Consider the following 13,230-nt stretch of genomic DNA (forward strand, 5'->3'; position numbering starts at 1 on the left):
ACTACTACAAGTACAAAAGCCCAAGATTAGTGCACAAAATACCACTTCTAAAAAATTTAGTAGTGGGGCTAGCCTACTTGAGTAATATGTCCATGAGATTACATCTATCTTTATTGAGAAATCTAAAGAAGAACAAGAATACACTAGTCCAATATCTCCTAATAAATATGGACCTAGATTTATTATCATGTAGAAAAGAGGATATGATGGATGTAGTCATCTTACATCTCAGAAACAAGGAATAATTGAGCCTATTAATGCAAATGGGTAACCTCCTAGTTTGGGGCTTCGATTTAGTCCATTGCAAATAGGTCTTCCTAGTACTAAGGTACCCTCATGTGAGACTATGGATGTTTTGAAGGATAAAAAGACATTTGAGATTACCCAACCTAAGACTAACAATCTTGAATGCACTTGACTATATTGTTTACCCTAATAGTCTACCCATGGATAATAAACATGTTACTATAACTCCATGCATCGCTCACACCAACTCCCCAACTTGGATCAAAACATTATTGGATCTAAGTCCTCCAATTTTTGAACATGACCCCAATGATACAACTAAATCTGATACCAACATATATATATATATATATATATACCTTTGACCAGAGCCCATTCAACATTAATGATGACATCCCCTCAAGTTATCCTAAACCATTCAATTGGGACCAGTGTAGACTACCACTCTTCAATCAATTTGATAATGATGATGCTCTTGTAAAAGCCTTTGAACCTTATGAAGGGATTACAATTGTTTACCATAAAGAAGAAATTTCTCCAGAATTGAACTCATTGACATATCTTAAGGAGTAAACTCCATCTTCCAGTTGTAAAACCAGAAAAAATGAAAAAAATGGAACAAATGATAAGAATAGGTCTCTTGGTGAAAACTAAAAGGTGTCATTAGGCCATAAAAAAGAAAATGCCAAGAAACTCCCAATGATATAAAATGACTAAGCTAATGCCATGAATATAAGTGTTCTAGTTTTCAGCATGTCACAAAGTCTTTTTCTCTCTATACTTGAGTTCACTCAATTAGCATTCATGTGGAAACTATTGGTTCTAGTTCTTCCTTGTATCCAACTATTTATGCCCAAATTGTACTACCTAACTTATCCAATACCCAAAATCAAACCTCTATCCAAAAAGCCTTTGAGTACATCATCATTAGTAACATTATATAGAAAGGACCCTTTGACACAACTATTCTTAGATGCCATGATTCACGAGAGGTAGACACTATCTTGCACGCAATACAAGAAGTTATATCTAGGGGCTATTTCAGTGGATTAAGTTTAGCTACAAACTTTGAATGAATCTTAAGCAGTTATTTTCGCTTGTGGGTCCAAAGGTTATTATCTAGTAGCACTGATAATAGATTCATTTTAAACATTTGTCATGATTCCTTTCTAAAATTCCTCAAAAAATCAAAACTTTTTGAAAAAAGTCATGAAAAAATGACTAGCTTGATGAAAACCTGACAAACAAGCATCTTGGCATGAAAAAAGTGAAAAAAGAGAAAAAATTTAGTCTAAAAATGAAAATGTGACAAATAGGCACTTTGGGCAAGTACCATGGTAAAAACCTAGGATTCTATCTAGTTTCCCTCTCCTCATTCCCTGATCATATATTTTACATTGTGAGATGTTCTTAGCCCCCAATCATGGCTTATGAACTAGCTAATATCTCATGTTATTTCCTCGTGCATAACCAGTCTATACAAACCTTGTCCTTGACCTCTACATATAGTTTATATCTTGTTTGGAAGCATTTACCTACGCATCCCATAACTTCAAAATTGAACTGGGGAAAACTCCCTAACCATGGTTAGTCCACTAAACTCATTATTCTTATTAGATTGGAGCTAACATCTTGTACATACTTAAAGACCTGAAAAAATTCAAAAAAAATTGAATATGATCTTAAAAGATCCAAAAAAATCAAATATGATCTTGAAAAATTACAAAAAATCACATATGATCTTGAAAATATTCCAAAATGGCAAAAACATAAAATGTGGTCCTAAAAAATCCCCAAAAAAAACTAAAAAATGTGCTGATAAAATATACGAAAAAAATTTCATAAAATGTCTTGAAAATAATCCCTAAAAATCATAAAATGTCCTAAAAAAAACACTAAAAGTCAAATATGAACCTTAAAAAACCTAAAAATTACAAAATGTCCTAAAAAAAATGACAACACAAAAAAATCAAATATTTGTTTTCAAAAACCCCCGAAAATTGAAAAACCCACCTGAAAAGTTGCAATAAACTTTGTATATAATCATTTCTTTTGCTAAACACTTGCCCATGTAGACTTAGACTTAATCGTTATTCTTTAATGAAATCATGCTTTGATGAGGTCCACACATAACTACTTGAACCAACCTTTAACAATCAAGTTGTCAAACATCAGTCTTTGAAATCCCAAACAACACTTAATAAAGCAAGTAATAACAAATTAAAATGGTTGTTGGCTCATGCTATTTAGTGAGTGTTTTTTTTCTTTTTTTCTTTTCTTTTTATCATATAGCTATGCTACTTGATGAGATAAACTAGTTTATGACAGTGTTTGGGATGGTTCATGATTGTTTTTGTCTCTTTTTTTTTTAATGTCTTTTGATAGACTGAAGTACAAATATTTTCCTCGAGGTGGATAAGGTCATTCTTTGTGTACATTGTGTTTGTTTATGGAATAGGCTTGCATTTTTACTCTGGTTTTCTATACCACAATGCATTGCATTCCATTTTTCATATAAAAATGAAGATCTTATGACATAAAGTGCACCCAAAAAAGAAAGATTCATTACTTTACTTAGTCTCATTACCTTCTTCTACTAATGTTTCTTTCATTAATCTCTTTCTCTCATCACCTTATCTTTTTTAAAATTTGTCCTTCAATAAATTTCTTCTCCAATTTTTTGAGGGGGCATGCTACCTCCTTTTAATTTTACTGGGGCATTAATCTCTTTCATTATTATTCTTTAGCAAAATGCTCATAATCACATTGTATCAAAGAGGGGAAAAATGTAGACAGTCAAAAATTGTTCGCACCTACTCTTTCATCACCTTCTCATCCTAACTTGTCCCATTTTCTCATTTCACTATGATCTTTTGGCCAACTTGATCATCACTCAATTAAAATATAGATCTTCTCTAAATAAATTCAAAAGTATTTCAATGTCATCTTTGCTAGAAATATTATAATATGCTAAGTTATTGAGAGGGAAGGGTTGAATTTGTAACCAATAAAAATTAATCTATAATTAGCAATTAATCCTTCATTTATATTCTGATCTAATTGCATGCATGAGAAACTGAAAACATTAAAGCATTCATAACACATTGACACACAATTTGGTGACCCAAAAATCTTACAAATAGAAAGTAAAACTGGGGTGGGGATGATACCCAAAAGCTTTAAAACTATAGTATAAAGTTGTCTTGTTAAGGCTTACAATGATCACTTCTGATGATCTACCTTGTTAGGAGCAATAACAACTGCTAGATCCACCTTGCAAAATGATTTAGAATCATACAATGAAGTATGAACTTGGTAAAGAGATTTACATAAGACTGTTAAGTCTAACTTGTGAAGGATTTGATTGATCCACTTGTTAGGATGAAGTAGTAGTTGATCTTTGATCTACAACTTGGTTTACTGAATGAGATCCCTTTGAGTACAGTAATCACCTTGTTATGATAGATAAATCTTTGTAGCTCCTTACACTATTGTAGCCTTTGTAATTTTCTCTTTTTCTCTTCTATACTTATTAAATTACTTCTTACCATCTCATTCCATACATTGGATGTGATTAAATATGTTACATATATACCAATACAATTTACAAATTACAAAGTCATCCATAATACAAGTTTACACAAAAACCACAAAGTTCGCCCAAAAATAGGAACTTAGGTTCTGAAGACTAGCTTGGTGAGGTTCTGATACTTGGCATCCAATTTCAATGTTTGGCATTTCATGCAGTTGGTAGATGTAGAAGCTCTATCTATACTAATCACTTCCAAGTACTATTGACCTTGGTCTACACTGGTGACTTGGTGAATACAGTGAAACTTGACATAAAAATTGAATCACTTGATTCACACTACATAGCTTGGTCAATGCTATCACTGCAAGCTCAATATAAATTGAGTGACTTGGTTAACACTGAGTAGCTCGGTTAACACTAGACTCACATCACATCAACTATGAACTCGGTAAGCACTACACAACTTGGTTTGCACTGATAAACTTGGCATACACTAAGATGCTAGGTTTATAGTACTAATCAATACCTTGGTAGTAATTGTTTGATGCAAATTGAATACTATCCCTTGGACTCGGTAGCAACTATAGAACTTGGTAGATGCTGAAATGCTTGGTTAACACTATTAACTATATAATGTGCTAGGTAGATACTTACAATTTGAATAAGTGCATGTCACTAATAACAAACATGACTGTAATGCCAACAATCTTATCATCATCAATCCTTTAGGAATTGTTACATCCTTCAATGTCTTATCAACATTCATTCATACATGTCACATATCCTTGGTATATCATCAATTTGATCGTCAACATTGTTAAGTCCTTTAGTGCCTGATCATGTCCTTATTCAATCAATTTAATAGCATTGACTATGTTTGTTGATGTTATTGTGATCAACCCTATCAATCAATATTGTGGCATTTATAATGCTCATTAAATGGCATATGTCATCAACCCTTGTCACGTGTCCTTGAAAATTCATCATTTCATGGCATTCATCTAGCATCATTTATTTCAGTCAATCATTGCTTTGGTCCAATCCAATACCATCACATTTTCATTTTCATCACAATCCTTCAATAGGATTATCTTACATTTATTTCATCATCTCTAGCCAATGAATTTGTTAATTTGTCCTATAGGATTAGATAACTCATAGCCTATTCCTATTTCTTAATCATTTAATTTATCCTCCCCTTATTAATTTAACTTCTTTACTAACCTTTCTCAATTAATTAATCTTTATTAATTAATTGATTCAAATTTCATGAATTATGGGAATTCCTAATTTTTTCTAAATTCTAATTCTAATTTCCCATTTTCTATTTTCATTTAACCAATTTCTATATTTCCTAATTCAAAATTTCTAATTCTATTTTAGAGGGAATTATGAGTTTTTAAAATTCAAAAATTTCCACTCTTATAAATTACTACTTTTTTAGCTTACACCTCTTACATATTTCTCTGCATTTTTTTGACACTTTCTTCTTCCATTTTTCTTCATGTTTCTATGCACAATTCTTACATATTTTCATAATTTGTCATATTGTGCCATAATTTTCCAATTTTTATTTCCTTTTCATAGAAGTTTCTAAGATTCACACATGGTTATGAAATCTTTCTTATTTGTTTTCATTCTTTCCATTTCTTGCATTTGGCTTCAAAATCCTTTAAATTCAGCCATTATGGACTTGTTTTGACTAAAAATAATCCATGTATTCTTTTTATCACATCATATTTCTATCATATCATCATCTTGATTTCAATTGTAGGCACATCTTGGGAATTAGAGCTGCATCAACATGAATTTTATGGGGAAGAAAGTATAGCATTGGAGCATCATGTGAAGGGGGTGATTTTCATGTTTATTTATGCACATTCACTTCAATGGTAGATTATATTAGTTTGCATTTATTTGAAAGATTTTGGTTTCTTTCATTATGCAAATTTACAACTTTTCTAGTCTTACAAGTAGCAACATTGACAAACAATTTAATTCAACCTAGTGTAGAAATTGAAGCAATTGAAGCACAAGTTAGCAAGACTTATGATAAGTCTGCTGGAGACATGAGGATAAGGATTATAAAAATGTTCTTACTTTTGAGAGAACATTTATCTGTGAAGATACATTTAATTGAGAAATAGGTAGAGGATTTCCTAACAACAAAGGCATCATTTGAAAATTTCATTTACTCAAACGTAAATGTAGTGGAGATAGCATCTTATGGATTGTATGCTCTTCTCAACATTTTAGAAGGAGTAACATGAAGAGCCTTGCAATTAGTTTTGTTGAGTGTATTCCTTGCTTGTAAGCATAAGAAAAGGTAATAAATCACAATTTTGACATGTAAATAAGTTTTGACACCTTTTTCATTGATGTTAAAGTAGGGGAAGTAAATAGAAAATTGTATAAAGTAACAATATGTATAGAGGGAAACATTACTTAGCATTATATTGTAGTAGTAGATATAAGGAAATATGGTTATAAATGTAATGATCCACAAGTTTTTGTAAGTTTGTAATGTTTTGAAGGCTAATTTTGAAAAGCTCTTTTGTATAAAACTTGGACTTAGCCAATTTTCCCATATGTTTCCATAAATTCCAAAGGGGGAGATTGTTGGAAATATGGTTAAGTAGGATGAGTTAGGGTCATTTTTTATGGCAACATATATGTTAGGATGGGATGACAAAATATATAGTTGATGACTCTACAATCAGAGATTGAAAATTGTCTAAGGGTTTGACAATTTCTCTTGTAGTTTAGATATAGTTTTTGGTATTGCAAAGGCTACATAGATATTTAGTATGTGTGTAGATAAGGATAGATAGCACAGAGTTTCATGACGACATACCTAATTGTATAGATTAATACAGACAGAGTTACATGTCAAATACTATTAAAGGCAATATGTACAATAAGAATAGAGGAATAAACTGTTAAGGAATTATTTTGGTGATGAAATAATTACTTAATTGTGTAGGGATGACATCCTAGATGTTTACCCTAACTTAGTATAATGTGTGAAAGCATCAAGCTAACTACACAAGGATTTTTTTGAAACAAAAGAGTATAAGAAAAGCAACATTAGATGCAAAGTGGTCATGATGTTCTGAATGAGTAGAAGTGTGAATGTGAACTATATTATGTATATGAAAACTATGTGTATGACATGAAAACTTATGTGAAAGATTAATGATGCAAATTCTAATGTACAATAAAAGCTATGAAAAGTACATTAGACTATAGATAAGAGGTTTTTGTATGTATCTCATTTTGTATAAAGGCACTATATTGTATAATTGCAAGTTAGGATAGTGGGCTCTTCTTGCATATAGTCCTCTAACAAGGACCTTGACACTATATGCAATTCATAGATTCATAACAAGGTCAATATCCTTAAAAGGATTCAATTTTTAGTGGATCATTTTGTGGGTGACTTCCCCACTGGGGTTTTCCCTTGGCCAGGGTTTCCCTAGTTAACAAAAGATGGTTTTATGATTTCTCTTTGTGTATGGTTTTATTTACTCTTCATTGTTCAACATGATTTGTTTACTTTCATATGCATATTGTAAAGTAATTAATAATATATAGTTGTGGAAAAAAGTTTGTAGAATATCAATTCACCCCCCTCTCTCTCAATATTATCTATTTATAACAAGAATCCCTAAAGGAGATGTCCTAGCTCCCAGAAAATAACCACTCAATGGAAGCACAATACAAGATACAAGATCGGATACTAAACTTAATTCTTTATTCACTAAACAATTGATTAGATACAATGTATAGGGTAGTAAGGCCTTCCTAGTTACGACCAAATTTAAATAAAGTAATATTTCTACAACATCCCTCAAGATCCAACCCAAAACTTAGATAATGTAGATCTATAACACAATATTACTCTTGTAGAAACCTCCAATGAGGTCTAAACTAGTACTCATAAGCGACCAAGAAATATCCATATTTCCCAAGCCAGAGCTACTAGCTCTACTACTCTTCACTTCTTCTTAGTTACTCCCTCTTCTCCATGCTGAATGAATTGCAACTCAAGACTCTACAAGACCCTATACTTATACCCAACTAAGACACAAGTCAACCTACAAAGTTATAAATGAAATAAAACCTTACATTAAATACATATTTAAGCCATAAGCCAACCTAAAATAGATATTAAATACCAAATTCCATAGAAGGCTTACCAACCCATTAAATACACATAGGACAAATAAAAAGGACCCAAATAGGTCCCACACAAAATCCCATGATCACTCCACATCATGATCAAACTCGTCACATATCCATAAGAATTTTGTTTGACAAGCCCAAACTATTGATCATAAAAAAAAACCATAAGCATTATCAAGTTCCATAAGTTTTGAACAACCAATACACTTCAATCATTGCAATGAGTGTCGAGAAACATAGTATATGTAGAGAAACAATATATTCTGAGATTCTTCAACAATCAAGCATGTTGGCCAAAACTAACCCAATAACAATTGATAACCACTCCTTTGGTGTTCTATTCCTCAAATCCAAATCCAAAATCTCTCCACCATGCAAGATTGCTAACTACCAGCCTAGGATGCTCTAGCATCAAACTATCTTTGATTTGACATAGAGGGAGATGTTGTGGATGAGGGGGTCTTCCTAACATGCTAGTTAGTTAGTTAGTCTAGAATCTTATCTAACTTGACCTATTAGTATCAAAAATATATATAAATTAATAACTATTATACATCAAAAATAAAATATTTTCTTATTGTTATCTGATAATCACTCTATATAGCCACCTTAAGAGCACACAAATTATTAGATGTAATAATAATCTACAATAATGATCAAAATAATCACTCAATTTTACTTATGAATATCATATCTAATTTCAATAATAGCTATTGTAAACAACAAATAAAATTATGCAAACTCTTTCATATCTTAGCCAATAGCTCTAAACTAGGCACTCTAGCAACAATTACCTAATTAATAGACTTATGAAGATATGGAGGGATCTCTGATATCAATAGATAAAAGTGATACAACATGATAATTATTTTTACTTATAAAAAATACATATATTTTTATAGCACATCATCAATTAAAATATTTGGGTACCTTTGTGAATGTAGCACCACTCCTTCATTGTGTAGTGTCAATGTTGAAGGAGCAAAAATTACATATTCCACATGTATGTAAATCTATTAAACATCCACTCAGATGCAAGAGTACCAAGAGAGTATTAAGGTACACTTGGGTCATGTAAGTGATTGTGATGATTTTAGGATGAATAAAGACCACAAAAAGTCATTTTTAATGCAATAAAACTAATGTAATTGTTGGCCATTTTTGCCCCCATTAAACACATCACTAATAATTGATTTGAGAGATATTTAATGTGTTGGATTCTTGTTTTGGATAAACCTACTAAGTTTTGTGGCTAATATTTCATGTTAGCTCAGTCCCTTCATTGACGGAGTTGACTCAATTTATTCTTAACTAAGCTCTAGTTTCTACATTGACCAAGTTAGCTCAATTTTATTTTGGTTGAGCTGACTAGTTATGAGATCTAGTGGCTCTCATGTTTTCATGACCTATCTTCTCATCTTCCATAAATTTGGAGATGCTATCTCATGTCTCCATTCTAACATTTCTTTGTATTGTAGAGTCTCCGCAAGGCTTCAAAGCCTAGTATAGATGCTCAAAAATGGTTCATGTCTACCATCTAATCACTTTTTCATACTAACATATCTCATTTTCTCATTTCACTAATTTTTCTTTTTTGGCCAATTCTATCTAAACTTTATAGAATCAAATCCAAATCATTTCAACATAATCAAAATCCTTTCTAACGAACCCAAAATCATCCCAAATAAACTCAAAAATTTCCTAAATCATCCATAATCAACCTAAAGCATGTTAAATATCTCAAATTAATTATCACCTATCAAACCCTAGGAACTGTCGTATCGCTTAGTGCCTTGGCAACCTATCAAATATTATCAAACTTATCAAATCTGACCTTAGTACCATCATGTCCCTCGGCGCAAGGTCAAACTATCATTCTTATCATTTGATCATTAACATTTTTGAGTGCCTCAATTTCACATTGTGACCCTATCTAATCAATTGAATAACATTGACAATGTCCATTGATGTTATTATGATCCATATTATCAATCAACTTTGATCTTGTGGCATTTACAATGCCTATCAAACATCACATGTGCTTAATCCATGTCGCATGTCCTTGGCATGTTATCAATCCTAATCAATAAATAAATTTGATCATGACTTTGATCTACCTACCATGATCCTTGTTGATCTACATAATCATCACATTTTATAAAAAAAAAATCTCACATTTATTTCATCAAATTGGCCAATCATTTACTAATTTTTCCTATAGGATTCAATAACCCATAATCTATTCCTATGTCATTTCGCTTATTTTTATCACAAATTATTCTTGCTAAGAAAACATTCTCAATTAATTAATATTTATTAATTAACTGATTCATTCTTCACAAACTATGGGAATTATCAATTTCCTAAGTCCTATTTTTCCACTTCTAATTTCTATTTTACTAATTTCCATTTGTGTGGAATTATGAATTTTTTATCCAAATATTCCACCTAGTCTTGATACATGGACATCCTATGTCATACATTCTTCACTACACTTGGCTAATATGTATCATATTTGACATATTTTATCCCTTACACATGTCTATAACAAGCCACCTTTGTCATAAATTATTGTCTACAAGTGGCTTTGAGATCTCATAGGCATATCATAGATTCTCCTCCACTTTTAGCCATGTTGACTTCCATGCATCATAGAATCCTAAATTTTGTATATTATGTCATGTATTTCATAGATATTCTAGGAAATATCATGTAGAGTTGCACATTTCAGTTGAAAAGTTCCCACTCTCTCATTCATTTCTCATCTCTTGCACTTTGGCTATAAATTGAGCCATCTTTCTCTCAAAAAAAATCCTTAGAACCCATTAGGATGGAACCATACTTCTAGTACTCTCAATAGCATCATCATATCATTGTAATTTTCTTTTAATTGTATGCACAATAGGAAATTCAAGCCACATTAAATGGAGAAGAAAGAAGGACATGAGAACTACAATTGAAGAGTGGGTTTACTTGTTTTATTTCCTTTATTTCAACTAGTTTTCAAGGTAGATTAGATTGGTTTAGTGTGTTTTGATTCAATTTTTGTGGTTGCTAATAGTATGCTAGGTTCTAACCCATTTTCTATTCCTACACCTAGAATAACTTGTGATGCTGCCATATATTTCCATTCTAATGTTTCCTCATATTGTGATGCCTTCTAAATGCACTAAAATCTAGAATTGTGCCACATGGTGCAAGGTCCCATATCTAGTGCTTATGTTAGCCCAATACACACATGCATAGATCAATTATGGAGATTAAATGAAGGATTAAAAGGTTTTCATCCATTATGTCAAATTCCAAAGTGCAAGATGTTGCTAAGTGTCACCATTTCAAAGTTTACTCATTTGTTAGTGTCTTTGTGAGACTCTGAAGCTCTGAATTGCATGAGATTCTACCATGCATCACTTGTTCAATGTCCCAAAGCCTAAAATTGGATAACACTACCATACATCACCATTTTGGCATTTCTTTATGCTATGGACTCTTTGTGAGGCTCCAATGCCCAAAATTACATGATGATAGTTGGATTTGGCACATCTTAGGGATTTCCATTAACATCTTAGCCATCATTTGGAAATAGAAGATATGCATTGATGGCGGTGACTTAATCTATCATTGGGAAGATTTCTTGTGACATCTCAATTGTCCATTTCAATGTAAGACCTTCATTGATGACCAACATTCAATTTTGGGGAAATCATATTCCCCCCGTGGTCAACCCTATATTTTATGGGTGTATTAGCTTCTTGTAACTATGACACAAACAAGGCCTATTCTTCAATACCAAGTGACTTCTTGGGCCTTGTTTCCATGGTGCTAATACACTCCATGCTTCTTTAATACATATAATGATCAAATATTTGGTGATTTGATACCTTTTATGGCTGGATGCATTGTTTTCACCTTGCCTGTCACTTCCAACACCAATTTCACTTCATGATCAGATTTTATTTTGATTCTTAGTTATTGCTCTCCTCTACAACTTAACTCCACCTAGTTGGGGTTTGAACTCAATGTAAACATTAGAGTTATGCCTAAAATCTATAAAGGTTGTAAATATTTCTTGAGGGTTCTTCTCTATTTGTATTTTGTAGCAACATCATGCTCTAAAACGTTTTCCTTCCATTAATGAAAAATCCTTATTCCTTACCATCTCTTGCCATTTTTTTTGTCTAGTAAATGTATGATCCTTGTGGTGAATGTTTCTTTTCTTCTTTTATTGATTCATATATTGTGTTAAGTCTGCTAGCAGTTACTGAATAGTGAAATATCCTTCCTTTCAACACTTACAATTAGCTCCAAACCTACATATGGTCCCTTAAAAAAAAGAATAGAATCAAGTTTAGTGTATTTTGGGTTTTCATTGATGTTTTATTTACTTGTAGGAAGAGATTTTAATCACAATTCTATCTCGATGCATCACCCCCCTTTCTCTTTCTTCTTTAAAATCTATATTCTCTTTCTTCCTTTTCCTCTCAAGAAGTAGTTTACGTGCACCTTGGTTGTAAGGAAGCCAACCTTCTCTAGAGATTCTACCTCAAAGAGAAAGTCTCACACTTGGAGGTTGTTTCCATGTTACCAAAGTTTTCTTGAGGGTCATAACTTGGGAGAGGGTGAATATTTTTTTATTAGCAATTTTTGGCATGCCTAGTGGGACTAACATTAAAAGATTCATCTAAGTTTTTAGAACCTCCACTAGTCATACCATAGTTTTGGGCATGCATGGTGGGACAAATTTAGCTTCATAAGTCTACTGGATAGCCAGCTAATCTTTATCTATTGAGGAATTGGGTGTTTTTCTCAATGTCACCAGCCTTTGGAGGTATTCATCAAACGCTATGGTGACTCTTGTATACACCCTAAAATGGTCGCCTAGACTATGGGCCCCCATTATTCAATTTATCAATTTATCAAATTTCTTGAATCAATGGTTTGCAATATTTTATTAAATCAATTCAACTCAATTTCCTTGATCAAATTTGATTATTTTATTTCTAAGGTTGATCATTTTATCCTAAGTCTTATTTAATTAAAAGAAAATCTCCTCTTTTAATTAAATAAAATAAGTCCCCATTTAATTAAAATGAAACCTCTCTTTTAATTAAATAATTCATCTGCATTTAATTAAAAGAACTTGCTCCCTTTTAATTAAATAAAAATCTCACTTAAATATCTCTTGTTGATGAAAGGGAAATAAAATAAATTCTTTTATTTAATTTCTACACTTAAATGCAGATTTTTCTAAGTGGGACTTATCTTTT

This window comes from Cupressus sempervirens, chromosome 9, assembly GCF_028749045.1.
Source record: "Cupressus sempervirens isolate cs-2001-9-10 chromosome 9, ASM2874904v1, whole genome shotgun sequence".
In the NCBI taxonomy this organism is placed as follows: domain Eukaryota; kingdom Viridiplantae; phylum Streptophyta; class Pinopsida; order Cupressales; family Cupressaceae; genus Cupressus; species Cupressus sempervirens.